Raw genomic sequence first — 13,180 nt, 5'->3', positions numbered from 1 at the left:
AAAGTTATTTATGCGTTGGGCTTGGGCACTACGGTGAGGAAAAATTAATATTGATATGTGAATATATGCATATATGCATTTACATAAATGAATCGGATCTAGCTATGGATTTGTTCAGGAATCCAGTGTGTGAATGGAAAACAGGGTAACTCTAGGTCAGCTAATGATTCTTAATCTTATGTGCATTTTATGATTATGCATTCTTTCCATATATCTTTACTGCTACTGTTAATGCATTTTACGCCATGCACTTAATAAATAAATAAACTGAATATATATTGAAGGCAGCTGGGTGTGTGTGTGGAAGATAAGTTGAGACCTGGGGGAAGAAATATCAATAACCTGGATTATGCTTATTTTACTATTCTGAGAGCTGGAAATTCTACTAATGAAAGTCAAGGAACCAATGAAACAATGGGACTAAAATTAATTGTAAAAAAAGATCAAGTGAATGACAACAGGTAAAACAACCAGCCTCAGAAATACAATGAAGATATCAGAGTGGTGAATAGTTTCTGCCTTTTAGGATCAACCACCAATGACGGAACAACAGTCAAGATATATGTAGCAGACGAGCAATTGATAGGGCAGCTCTGAAGGTCCTGGAAAAAAATAATCAGATGCTGTGATGTGTCTTTCCCTATAAAAATAGGAATCAATAAAGGACAATATTTGTAGCTCAGGGTTGAAATGAGGGGTCCTTGGTGCTCTCTGAGCTTGCGTGTTTTCTTGCAGACTTTTCATTATCCTAACTGTTGTCCCCAATTCGGGTCTGAGCCTGGGGCCGAAGCCAATGATGGACACCAGACACGAGGGGCAGATTTTCTGGTTGCTTTTTATTGGAGTACTCCAAGGAAAAGGGCTCCTGGCCAAAATGCCAAGAACCAAGAACCAAGGATTTAGTAAGCTTTATACATTTTCACTAAAAAAGAAGGTGGGACAAGGTGAGAAATATCATCTAATAAACATTTTAGTAATAATTCTACAATTTGTCCTATTGGTCTCTAGCTGTCCCTATTCCTAAGCCTTGGACTAATGAATGTCCCAGGAGTTATCTAATACACATTTTATCGGTTGCAGGCCATCACTATTCCTAATTTTTAGATGAGGCCTGCAAGTTGTCTAACTCTTGTTATTTTTATCAGCTTTCTAACTACCCAGAATTGTTACAAGATTTACACATGCATATTTCCTCCGCAATTACAGGCTTCCTGATTTACTTTCAATTGTGTGTCATGACCTGGTTTTATTTTAGCATACAGCCCATCATAACTGGATAACATCTTCAGTGCTAGTATGCAGTGCTGCTTGCTGTCAGCTTATATTCTGGTGACTGTCTGAGTGGATGGGGGCGGTCTTAGAGAATCTTTGGTTGGGCTGATGGCTCTTCGCAGTGGTGGGATTCAAATAATTTAACAACCGGTTCTCTGCCCTAATGATTTCTTCCAACAACCAGTTCATCAAACTGCTCAGAAAGTTAACAACTGGTTCTCCTGAACTGGTGCGAACTGGCTGAATCCCACCACTGGCTCTTCGGCCGTTTCTTGATTGGGGTATATATAGATAGGGATCATGCAAAAGCCATGGTCCTCTGTGTGACTCTCCATGGAAGCAAAATTTGGACTTTGAAGAAGTACGTAGGATAGGAAGAATATTGATGTTTTTGGACTTTTCTGCTGGAGAAGGCACCTGAGAATAATACAGAGAGGTTCTCTCTCGAAGCACCAAGAAACACATTGTATTAAAAGACATCCACTTTCATAAACTGTATCTGATGAAGTGAGTTATAATTCACCATAGCAAACCCCTTTTAATAAAATGTGTTAATCAGAAAGGGGGCTACCACCAGACCTTCTGACACATGACTTACAGTAAGCATGACACATGTTTGTTTATTTTAGAAGTATGATATTTACATCAACAAGATCTGCTTGGGGTGAATTTAACTCAATGACCGATTAATTTGTGAAGAGCCCAGTTCCTGTCATCTTTATAAAATGGATTTGCAATTCCCTGCAGCACCGAACGTTATAAATGATGGAGAAGACCAGGATAGACAAATCAGACATGTACTTAATTTATACATTTACAAAAAAATGTGTTGATGATAGCTGCTAGTGCAGATGGCCTTTTTAAAAAAGCTCTCCCTAATATTTCCAATTCTTTCTCCTCCATTCTCAGTTTTCCACGGACTCTCTTGTGGCATTCTGATAAGCTGCAGAGTTGTGTCCAAATGAGTCAGCCTCTGGCTGGGATATCCTTGGTTTGAACTGATGGGGAGAGATGCAGGGTTGCCATGGATACCAGTAACGGGAGGTCCTTGCCAATCTTCACCACTAGATGGAGCTTTAATCTTTTTGCTGAGAAATAGAGTTCTGTGCACCTTAAAAAATATGAGAAGGGGGGAAGAAAAATGATTGCATAACCACATGCCCATCTCCAGGTATTTAACTGGGATGCTCTCAGATGTGCAAAAACTATAGATCTCTTAGAAATGAACTAAATTGAAAGTGCTGATGGGTTTAATATACTTATATTATCCACATAATTTAATATCAGAATGGCAAGTAATAAAGGTTCTAGTCTAAAGAGTGGACAACTATCGGTTGAGAATTGAGGTAGGTAAATGTACAATAGTTCCACATTCTTCTCATATTTCAGCAAAGGAAGTTGGCCAATAATAGATTTGGGACTAATAAAAAGGATTTTTTAAAATCAATATATGTACATGTTAGTAAAAAAAAAGTGTTCTGATAATAGGTTTTTTTTAAAATTGTGCCAAGTGTCTACAGACAAGGCCTGTTAGCCATGAAAACCAAATTAAAAAGGTAAGAATAGGACACCTTGACTCCATCAAAACCTCTCAGCCTTATGGATACATTCCTACAAGTTCCACGGCAACAGGATACAAATAGTTTCCTAGGTACTTCTTTCATATTTTCTTTGTAACTTCCCAGGGATCTCCTGGTGGTGTTTTATCCAAGGAGAAACAAGGTTTGAACCTGTTTCGCTTCCTAGTCCAGACTGAAATGAAAACAAAATAGAACATTTTCAGAAGCAGCAGGTCGTTGAAAATCAGTTACTGCAGCCAAGAAAAGGCCTGAACAAATGTCTTGTTTAGATAGATGATAGATAGACGAAAGATGATAGATAGGTTGATAGATGATAGGTAGGTAGGTAAGTAGATAGATAGATAGATAGATAGATAGATAGATAGATAGATAGATAGATAGATAGATATGATAGATGATAGATAGATGAAAGATGATAGATATACAGATAGATGATAGATAGATGATAGATATATAGATAGATGATTAGATAGATAGATAGATAGATGATAGATGATAGATAGATAGATGATTAGATAGATAGATAGATAGATAGATAGATAGATAGATAGATAGATAGATGAAAGATGATAGATAGATGATATATAGATAGATGAAAGATGATAGATAGATAGATGATAGATAGATAGATGATAGATAGATGATAGATGATATAGATAGATAGATAGATAGATAGATAGATAGATAGATAGATAGATAGATAGATAGATGATAGATGAAAGATGATAGATGATAGATAGATAGATGATAGATAGATGATAGATGATATAGATAGATAGATAGATATGATAGATGATAGATAGATGAAAGATGAAAGATGATAGATAGATAGATAGATAGATAGATAGATAGATAGATAGATAGATAGATAGATAGATAGATGACAGATAGATCTGTGTGTGTGTAAGTACCGGACATATGTAAGTGATGTGGGTTTTTTTCTACAGGCAGAACAGCTTTTTCCCAGACTTCTCTGGTGCCTCTAACAGCTTTTAGTCTGGGTGTGGGGGACTGGGCTGATGGGATTTGGTGTCCCTGGAACTAATCAGAAGGACTTGAGAACCTCCGTCAGTCCTAGACAGTGTCGAATTTTCATTTCATAGTAGACAAAAACCAGAAGATGAATGTGTGTCTTCCCCTTTCTTCCCCCCCATCTTTGCCTCTCCCCACCAGACCTTCTCTGGGCACAGGCCCCAAAGCACCCCTTTTCCAAACTGTGCCTGAAGTCTCTCCCCCACCACTTTAAACTCCCCTCCCCATTTCTCTCCTGACTGGGTCATAAATTAACTTCAGCATCCAACAGTGCTAGACTCGAAGCAGTACCTTCACTCCGTGGGGGTCTCTGTTTTTAAAAAGGAGCTGGAGGAGTCGGGACATATATAAAATCCCTTCCTTCTTTGCCCTTTTGAGAAAAATATCTGTAAAATATGGGGAATCTTGGCTTGTAAAGGGAGGCAAAACCAAAGAAGAGGACCGACGGAGCTATCTAGAGCTGACTGTGAATGCAACCCTGCTCTTAAGCCCAAGTGTTCATTTCTAGCCCAGCAGTTCTAAAAATTTGGTTAGTTGGCAAACATTGTCTGCTAAATTTATAAGAAAAACTTGGGAAGCCCTGCAGTGCAGAGACCAACTTTTGTAACTTCTTCCTCCCCATTTCCCAGCAGGGAAAAAAGTAGGGTCCCCCCTCAAGTGGTGGAATTCAAATTTTATTTATTTTATACTACTGGTTCTGTGGGCGTGGCTTGGTGGGCGTGGCAGGGGAAGGATACTGCAAAATCTCCATTCCCTCCCCACTCCTGGGGGAAGGATATTGCAAAATCTCCATTTCCACCCCACTCGGGGGCCAGCCAGAGGTGGTATTTGCCGGTTCTCCGAACTACTCAAAATTTACCCTACCGGTTCTCCAGAACCTGTCAGAACCTGCTGAATTTCACCCCTGATCCCCCCCACTTCTTGTCACATGTTGGGTCTATGCATGTATGCATGTGTGTGCTTTTTTCCCAGAGAGTAATCAAAGTGGGGTACAGGAATCCATATATGTGCTTCAGCTCATGTTGGATTGGTGCTTATGAATTCTAGAAAACAAGGACGCCATCTTTTTTAAAAAAAATTATTTGCATTTATATCTCGCCCTTCTCCGAAGACTCAGGGCGGCTTACACTATGTCAAGCAATAGTCTTCATCCATTTGTATATTATATACAAAGTCAACTTATTGCCCCCCAACAATCTGGGTCCTCATTTTACCTACCTTATAAAGGATGGAAGGCTGAGTCAACCTTGGGCCTGGTGGGACTTGAACCTGCAGTAATTGCAGGCAGCTGTGTTAATAACAGACTGTCTTAGCAGCCTGAGCCACCAGAGGCCCCTTGACTTTTTTGACATTCTTGGCTGTCCAGAAAGCCGCATGGATGCAGCCATTCAGCAGGAGGAGAAAACCCACCCTTTGCTGTCTGATTGGTACAGCCCTCTTTCAGTAACAACAAAGCCATTCCCCAGTCGGAGAAACTACAAGTAGTCCTCAACTTACGACCTCAATGGAGCCCAAAACTATCCTTGCTAAGCAAGACACGTTAAGTGAGTTTTGCCCCATTTTATACCCTTTCTTGTCCCAGTCGTTAAGGAAATCACTGCAGTTGTTAAGTTAATAACACAGTTGTTATATGAATCTGGCTTGGCTCCTTGGCTTTGCTTATCAGAAGGTTGCAAAAGATGAATTACATGACCTCGGGGACACTGTAACCGTCGTAAATATGAGTCAGTTGCCAAGCATGTGAAATTTGTTCATGTGACCATGGGGATGCTGCCAAGGTCGTAAGTGTGAAAAAACGGACATAAGTCCCTTTTTTTTTCAGTGCCGTTGAAACTTCGAATCGTCACTAAATGACGTCGTTAAGTTATTAACATGGGTTGTTAAGTGAATCCGGCTTGCCTATTGACTTTGCTCATCAGAAGGTCCCAAAAGGGGATCGTAAGATACGGCAACCGTCATAAAGGCGTGTCAGTTGCCAAGCATCCAAAGTTTGATCATGTGACCAAGGAGTGCAAAGAGTGCGACAGCAAGACTGAAAAATGCTCGTCAGTCACTTTTTTCAGTGCCGTTGTAACTCGGGGAGAGGTCATTAAACGAATGGATGCAAGTTGAGGGCTACCTGTAATTCAACCCTGAAGATTCAGCGCTTCTCTTTGGAGAGGCGCCCTCATTGGCCTGCAACATCCCCCGGCTTTGTTCTTCGCTTTTTCCCCCCGGAGTAGCTCCTGTAGCCGCCGACTCATCCACAGCACAGGCTGCCTTTGCCCCGCTTCCTCCGAACGAGAGCCGCGTTCCTTCAGAGCCAGCCCGAAAAAGGAGGCTGGGCCGAGGGGAAAGGGCAGCTGCAGTGCCCTCCCCTTGGCAAGGGTTGCCTATAACCACATCTCCCCAGTGCGCACTGCTTGTGGATGGCTGCTTGTGGATGGCAGGCACACCTTAACCAACTAGAGCACTCTCCGGCTCACCCTTTGGGGGCTTTGGTGTAGCAAAGTCAGCCAGGGCCGATGGCTCCATCAAGGGTGCATCCCCTGGAGAGCGTTGCCCTTGTACAGTGTTGTTGTTGTTGTTTTGCAGCTTTGGGGGTTGGACTAGATCAGGGGTCTCCAACCTTGGCAACTTTAAGACTTGTGGACTTCAACTCCCAGAATTCTGGGAGTTGAACTCCACCAGTCTTAAAGTTGCCAAGGATGGAGACCCCTGGTGTATGTTACAGGGGGAAAAAATGGATCTGTGGCAAGGCTAAAAGAAACTCGGTTGCTTCTCTTTTTGGAGAGTTCCAGCACAAGGCAGGGGACACACAGTGTAAGTGAGAAGTGACTGGGTGTGGGGGGGCGGGGCGAGCAAGCGGAACCGGTTCAGAGGCGTGGCCAGCCAGCAATTACTAACAGTTCTCCGAACTAGCTGAAATTACCGCTACTGGTCCTCCCGAATCGGTAGCAACCCACCACTGGGACAAACACACACACACACACACACACACACACACACACACACACACACACACACACAGAGTTTGGATTTGTTCGAATCCCTAGTGCTGCCGTGTAACGGGCTGAGCTCCCGTTACTTGTCCCCACTTCTGCCAACCTAGCAGTTTCGAAAGCACGTAAAAATGCAAGTAGAAAAAATAGGGACCACCTTGGTGGGAAGGTAACAGCGTTCCATGCGCCTTTGGCGTTGAGTCATGCCGGCCACATGACCACGGAGACATCTTCGGACAGCGCTGGCTCTTCAGCTTTGAAACGGAGATGAGCACCGCCCCCTAGAGTCGGGAACGACTAGCACATATGTGCGAGGGGAACCTTTATCTTTACCTTTACTTAACCCTGCAATAATCTGAAATGTTTTGAAATCTCAAAGGCTTCAGCTTCAGCAAAAGAAGGCAAAAAATAAAATAAAGTAGAGCTTTCCTTTGCATTTATTTGACCAACACATCAGCTAGCACTGATGACGTTACCTAGTTAGAGTAATGAAACGTCTGCAAGAAAACAAGCACGAGAGCACAAAGGACCCTCATTTATTTATTTATTTGTTTGTTTATTTATTTGGAAAATTTATATTGCCGCCTACTCGCTCACAGGCGACCCAAGGCGGCTTACAGGAAATAAAAATACACAATATAAAAGAAATAAAAATAATAATGAAATATATATATATATATATATATATATATATATATATATATATATATATATATATATGTGTGTGTCTTTGGTTGTTCGGGTTTTCTCCCGTGTAAGATTGGAAGTGTCTTGGCGACGTTTCGACGAAGTCTCATTCGTCATCTTCAGGCTTCAGCTTCGTGCTTCTGGGAGCAATGTGTGATTGCAGCTGTTTCTTCCTTTTTAACTGCTAGTGAGGGTTTGAACTGATTGGGTGGGAGCTTGGCTGTGCTCTGATTGGATGGGGTTTTTTTGGTGCTCTGATTGGCTGGGGGTGTGTCCTGTTTGGGTGGGGGCTTGGTTGTGCTCAGATTAGTCTGAGTTGCAGGGGGATTTGAGCTGGTGAGCTGCACTGCTGCTGTTTGGCTTTGTGTTCGTGGTCGTGCTACATCTTCGTAGTGGGTGTCAGTCTGCTGCATGTATGGATTGGAGGGGTTTGAAATGGCTAATGTTGCAGCTGCGGTCTGGCTATTATTTACATTTATATCCCGCCCTTCTCCGAAGACTCAGGGCGGCTTACATTGTGTAAGGCAATAGTCTCATCCTATTTGTATATTTATATACAAAGTCAACTTATTGCCCCCCCAACAATCTGGGTCCTCATTTTACCTACCTTATAAAGGATGGAAGGCTGAGTCAACCTTGGGCCTGGTGGGACTCGAGCCTGCAGTAATTGCAAGCAGCTGTGTTTAATAACAGGCTTCTTACAGCCTGAGCCACACCGCGGCCCCTCCTTTCCTCCCACTCTTTCCTTGTTGAAGCCCTTCCCACCTCCCAATATTCGAATTAATTATGTAGGCTCTTCCATATGTTTGGCCAGTTCTGAAATAGCACTAGCGCTTAGACTTATATACCGCTTCACAGTGCTATACTGCCCTCTCTAAGTGATTGACAGAGTCAGTATATTGTCCGCAACATTCTGGGTCTTAATTTTACCAACCAGGCACAGAAAGAAATCCCTACTGCCCAGCATCCTTTTGGAACTTGCGTTTGTGAGGTCACAAGCCATGTTACCAGGGTGCAAATAAACCAATTTTTCAGAGGTCTCAGCCTTGGAAATCAAAGTCTAGTGAGGCCATCTTTGATCCTATACTATTCAATCTGTCATATTTTGCTCAAGGCACACCCTGGACAAACAGGTCAGGAACTTCAGGTGACAAAGAATAGAACAGAATAAAGAATAAAGAATAGGAATAGGAATAGGATAAGGAATAGGAATAGGAATAGGAATAGGAATAGGAATAGGAATAGGAATAGGATAAGGAATAGGAATAGGAATAGGAATAGGAATAGGAATAGGAATAGGAATAGGAATAGGAATAGGAATAGGAAAGGAATAGAACAGAACAGAACAGAACAGAACAGAATAGAGAATAACAGAGTTGGAAGGGACCTTGGAGGTCTTCTAGTCCAACCCCTTGCTTAGGTAGGAAACCCTACACCACTTCAGATAAATGATTATCCAACATTTTCTTAAAAATTTCCAGCATTGGAGCATTCACAACTTCTGTAGGCAAGTTGTTCCACTTATTAATTGTTCTAACTGTCAGGAAATTTCTCCTTAGTTCTAAGTTGCTTCTCTCCTTGATTAGTTTCCACCCATTGCTTCTTGTTCTATCCTCAGGTGCTTTAGAATAGAATAGAATAGAATAGAATAAAATAGAATAGAATAGAATAGAATAGAATTCTTTATTGGCCAAGTGTGATTGGACACACAAGGACGGGAGCAGGTGAAACGTGAAATGGGTCCAGGTACACAACCCTGAGCAACCTTTGCAAGAGTCTGTTGAATCCTGGGCTGAAATACAATTCAATTGCTAAGGATACAAAGGCAGAGTTGTAGAGTCTTTCCAGCAGAAAGCTGGAGTCCTTGACTTACAGCCATTCATTCAACAGCCATGAAAAATATGACTTACAACTTCTCCTCGCATTTACAATTGCTGCATCATTCCTACAGTCACATGATCAAAATTTGGGTGCACATTTGCAATCTTCCCAGCTGCCTTCTGAGAAGCAAAATCAATAGGGAAGTCGGATTCACTTAATGATCTCCTGATTCACTTAACAATTGCAGAGATTTGCTTAATGGCTGTAGGGAAAAAGACTAAAATGGAGCATGACTCATTTAACGGCTAACTACCTTTCTTTGCAACAGAAATTCTGACCACCCATTGTGATCATGTGATCACCTTTTGTGACCTTCTCAATAAGAAACCCAGTTTCACTTAACAACTGGGCTGCTAATTTAACAACTGCAGTGATTCACTTAACAGCTGTGACAAGAAATGTCGTAAAATGGGGCAAAAGTCACTTCATAAATGTCTCACTTAACAACAGGACTTTTGGGGTCAATTGTGGTCGTAAATCCAGGACTACCTGTGTTTGTAGTTCAGGTTTGAAACGAGGGTTTGGTTGTTTTACTGCAGAAATATACTTGGTATACAACAGTGATGGCTAATCTTTTTTTCTTCGTGTGCCAAAAGTGTGATTGCGGGCTGGCACCCATAATGCAATGCGCTTACCGCACATGTGTACACAACCCCCCACATCCCATGCACATGCGCACACTCCGCCCCCCACCATTTTGGTTCCACCAATGGAACCCATACCACATTTCTGACATCAATACAATTGAACGTGTCCAGAAATATTTTACAAAAAGTGTTCTCCACTCCTCTGAATACAACAAAATACCTTACGCCACCAGACTTGAAATCCTGGGCTTAGAAAATTTGGAACTCCGCCGCCTTCGATAGGACCTGTGTTTAACTCATAGAATCATCTATTACAATGTCCTTCCTGTCAAAGACTACTTCAGCTTCAATTGCAACAATACACGAGCACACAATAGATTTAAGCTTAATGTTAACCGCTCCAATCTTGATTGCAGAAAATATGACTTCAGTAACAGAGTTGTTAATGCCTGGAATACACTACCTGACTCTGTGGTCTCTTCCCAAAATCCCCAAAGCTTCAACCAAAAACTGTCTACTATTGATCTCACCCAGAGGTAGGATCCAAGTAATTTAACAACCAGTTCTCTGCCCTAATGATTTCTTCCAACAACCAGTTTGCCAAACTGCACAGAAAGTTAACAACCAGTTCTCCTGAAGTGGTGTGAACTGGCTGAATCCCACCACTGACCTCACCCCATTCCTAAGAGGTCTGTAAGGGGCGTGCATAAGAGCACCAACGTGCCTACCGTTCCTGTCCTACTGTTTCCTTTGATTGTATCCAATTTCATATAGTTATTACATACTCATACTCATATATATGCTTATATATTGTATAATTATTTCATGCTTATGCTTATATATACTGTGTGACAAAATAAATAAATAATTAAATTTTGGGCCTAGTAGGCCTCCCTGCAGCCTCCTGGGCCCAAAAACGGGCCATGGAGGGGGCCCCCGCACCCACCTGTGCTCTCCCGTATGTGCCCTGTCCCTGTGCATCCCAAAACTCAGCAGGCCAGCGGGAGGCATATGTGCACTTGTGCGGTGGAGCTCAGCTGGGTGACAATTCGTGTGCCCGCAGAAAGGGCTCTGCGTACCAGGTGTGACACGTGTGCCACCGGTTCGCCTTCACGGGTATAGAAATATACCAAGATTAGTGTTATTCACCGATCAAGGCTTTACTGGGAGTAAATGGGATGCCAGGGAAACGACCGTTGAAGCAAGAAAGGTGAACTGAAGTGCTTCAGTACCAGAATTCAGGTTGAATTAAAGGACAACGGCAGGACGACTTTAAGGAACGATAAATCGATGGAAGAAGCGGGAGTTTATCGGTGTGCGATGTTGCAAAGTTTTCTTTCCAAATCCCGCTGAGGTTTCAAAAGGTTTCAGATTATTGCGGGGTTACCAATCTCCAGCTGGTGCCAAATCTGGTGTGGAAGTAAGTAACTCTTGAGCCCTTTTCCCGACTCCGGGTGTGTTTAAAGAGGCTTGAAGGCAGATGATGTGAAAAGCCCATTCAATCGGCCTGCCCTAGGATGCAGGGTAACAAGGGCTAATCTCCAGTCTGAGAGCAGAGGCAGCCAGGAGAAAGGGGGGGCTGGCTTTCTGTGTGTGTGTGTGTGTGTGTGTGTGTGTGAGAGAGAGAGAGAGAGAGAAGACCTTTGCACCACCGCCCTGAAGTCCAGCTAAATCTTTAAGTCGCTTGTAAGATCTCTCTGCATTTTATACTATATTAGGGATCTTGTATGGCTGACTGCTCTTTCACTGGGTGGTCTGCAGACAGAGTTAAAGATGGATTAACTCCAGTGATGGCTGGGCTTTGTATGTGGCCAGCCAGCCAAAAGAGAAGAAGCTGTAACCCCATTTTTCCCCCAGTCTCCCCCTTGAAATGTCTCGGAAACTATTGGAAACTATCTCCCTCCCGTCGCTCAGCTTCTCCTTCGGTAGCTCTGAGCATCCTGTCCACGCTCGGCCTTTTAAGAAACGTTGCCTAAAGCTTGGGAAATGGCGGCCCAAAGAAATCCATGATGTATCTTATAAGATCAGACCAAGCCGTTAAAGAGTCCCAGCTCTGGAATGTCTCCTATTATTTAATCTCTTCGGATTAAATTATAAGTGAAGGCAATGGACCAGTGGAACAGCTTGCCTTCAAATGTTGTGGGTTTCTAAGAAGAGAATTATTATAATCTCAGCGAGGGTCAGCATGCATGAGGAGACGCCTTGTAACATGAACCATTTATTGACAACAAGGCCACTCCAGAACAGAATCAACACTACTGTAGAATAAGAGTTGACAGCTCTTAAAATACTGAGCTGTCCAAAACAACCACCAATAGCGAGGCCCTAATTTTCCCGTCTGAAAGGATGCGGCAATAAACCAATCAGATCGCATCGCGTGAGCACGCTCAATACTCCTTCGGCAGCTCCACAGACGCAGCAAGAATGGACAGTCGCTTCTCTGAAATGGCATAGGATTGTGATGGCAAACCTATGGCACGTGTGCCGGAAGTGGCACACAGAGCCATCATTCCGGGCACGCAAGCCAGCGCCCCTTGCTCGTCCGGGCTCCGGCGCACCAGCCAGCTGGTCTTCACATGCTCAGGAGCACCAGAAACTGGAAGAACAGCCACCCGGTACATATGCACGTGCCGGGAAGATGATCTTCTGGTTTCCGGTGTGCACCTGCGCACTGGCCACCTGGTCTTCCGGTTTCTGCAACACATGCACATGCGAAGACCAGCTGGCCGGAAACTGGAAGATCATTTTTCCAGCACACGCATGCGCACCGGGCGGCTGCTCTTCTGATTTCCGGCATGCACATGCGTACCAGCCAGCTGGTCTTTGTGCGCGCATGCATGCCAGAAGCAGGAAGACCATGTAGTCGGTGCGCATGCGCGTGCCAGAAACCAAAAGATCACCTTCCTGGTGCACGCAGGTACACTGGGTGGTTGCTCTTCCAGTTTCTGGCATGCCCATGCACACGCGCTTGCGGCACTCGGTGCCGAAAAGGTTCGCCAGCACTGGCATAGGATCTGCTGCTTGAGCAGGGGGCTGGACTAGAAGACCTTCAAGACCTCTTCCAGCTCTATTCTGATTCAGATGATATTCAGGTAGGTAGCCTGCCCCAACCATAGAGGCTCCATTTAGTTCTGCTGTGGTTGCTATCTAGTGTTTTTTT

Source organism: Ahaetulla prasina, chromosome 1 (assembly GCF_028640845.1).
Source record: "Ahaetulla prasina isolate Xishuangbanna chromosome 1, ASM2864084v1, whole genome shotgun sequence".
Classification (NCBI taxonomy): domain Eukaryota; kingdom Metazoa; phylum Chordata; class Lepidosauria; order Squamata; family Colubridae; genus Ahaetulla; species Ahaetulla prasina.
Note: the sequence above shows the minus strand (reverse complement) of the source record.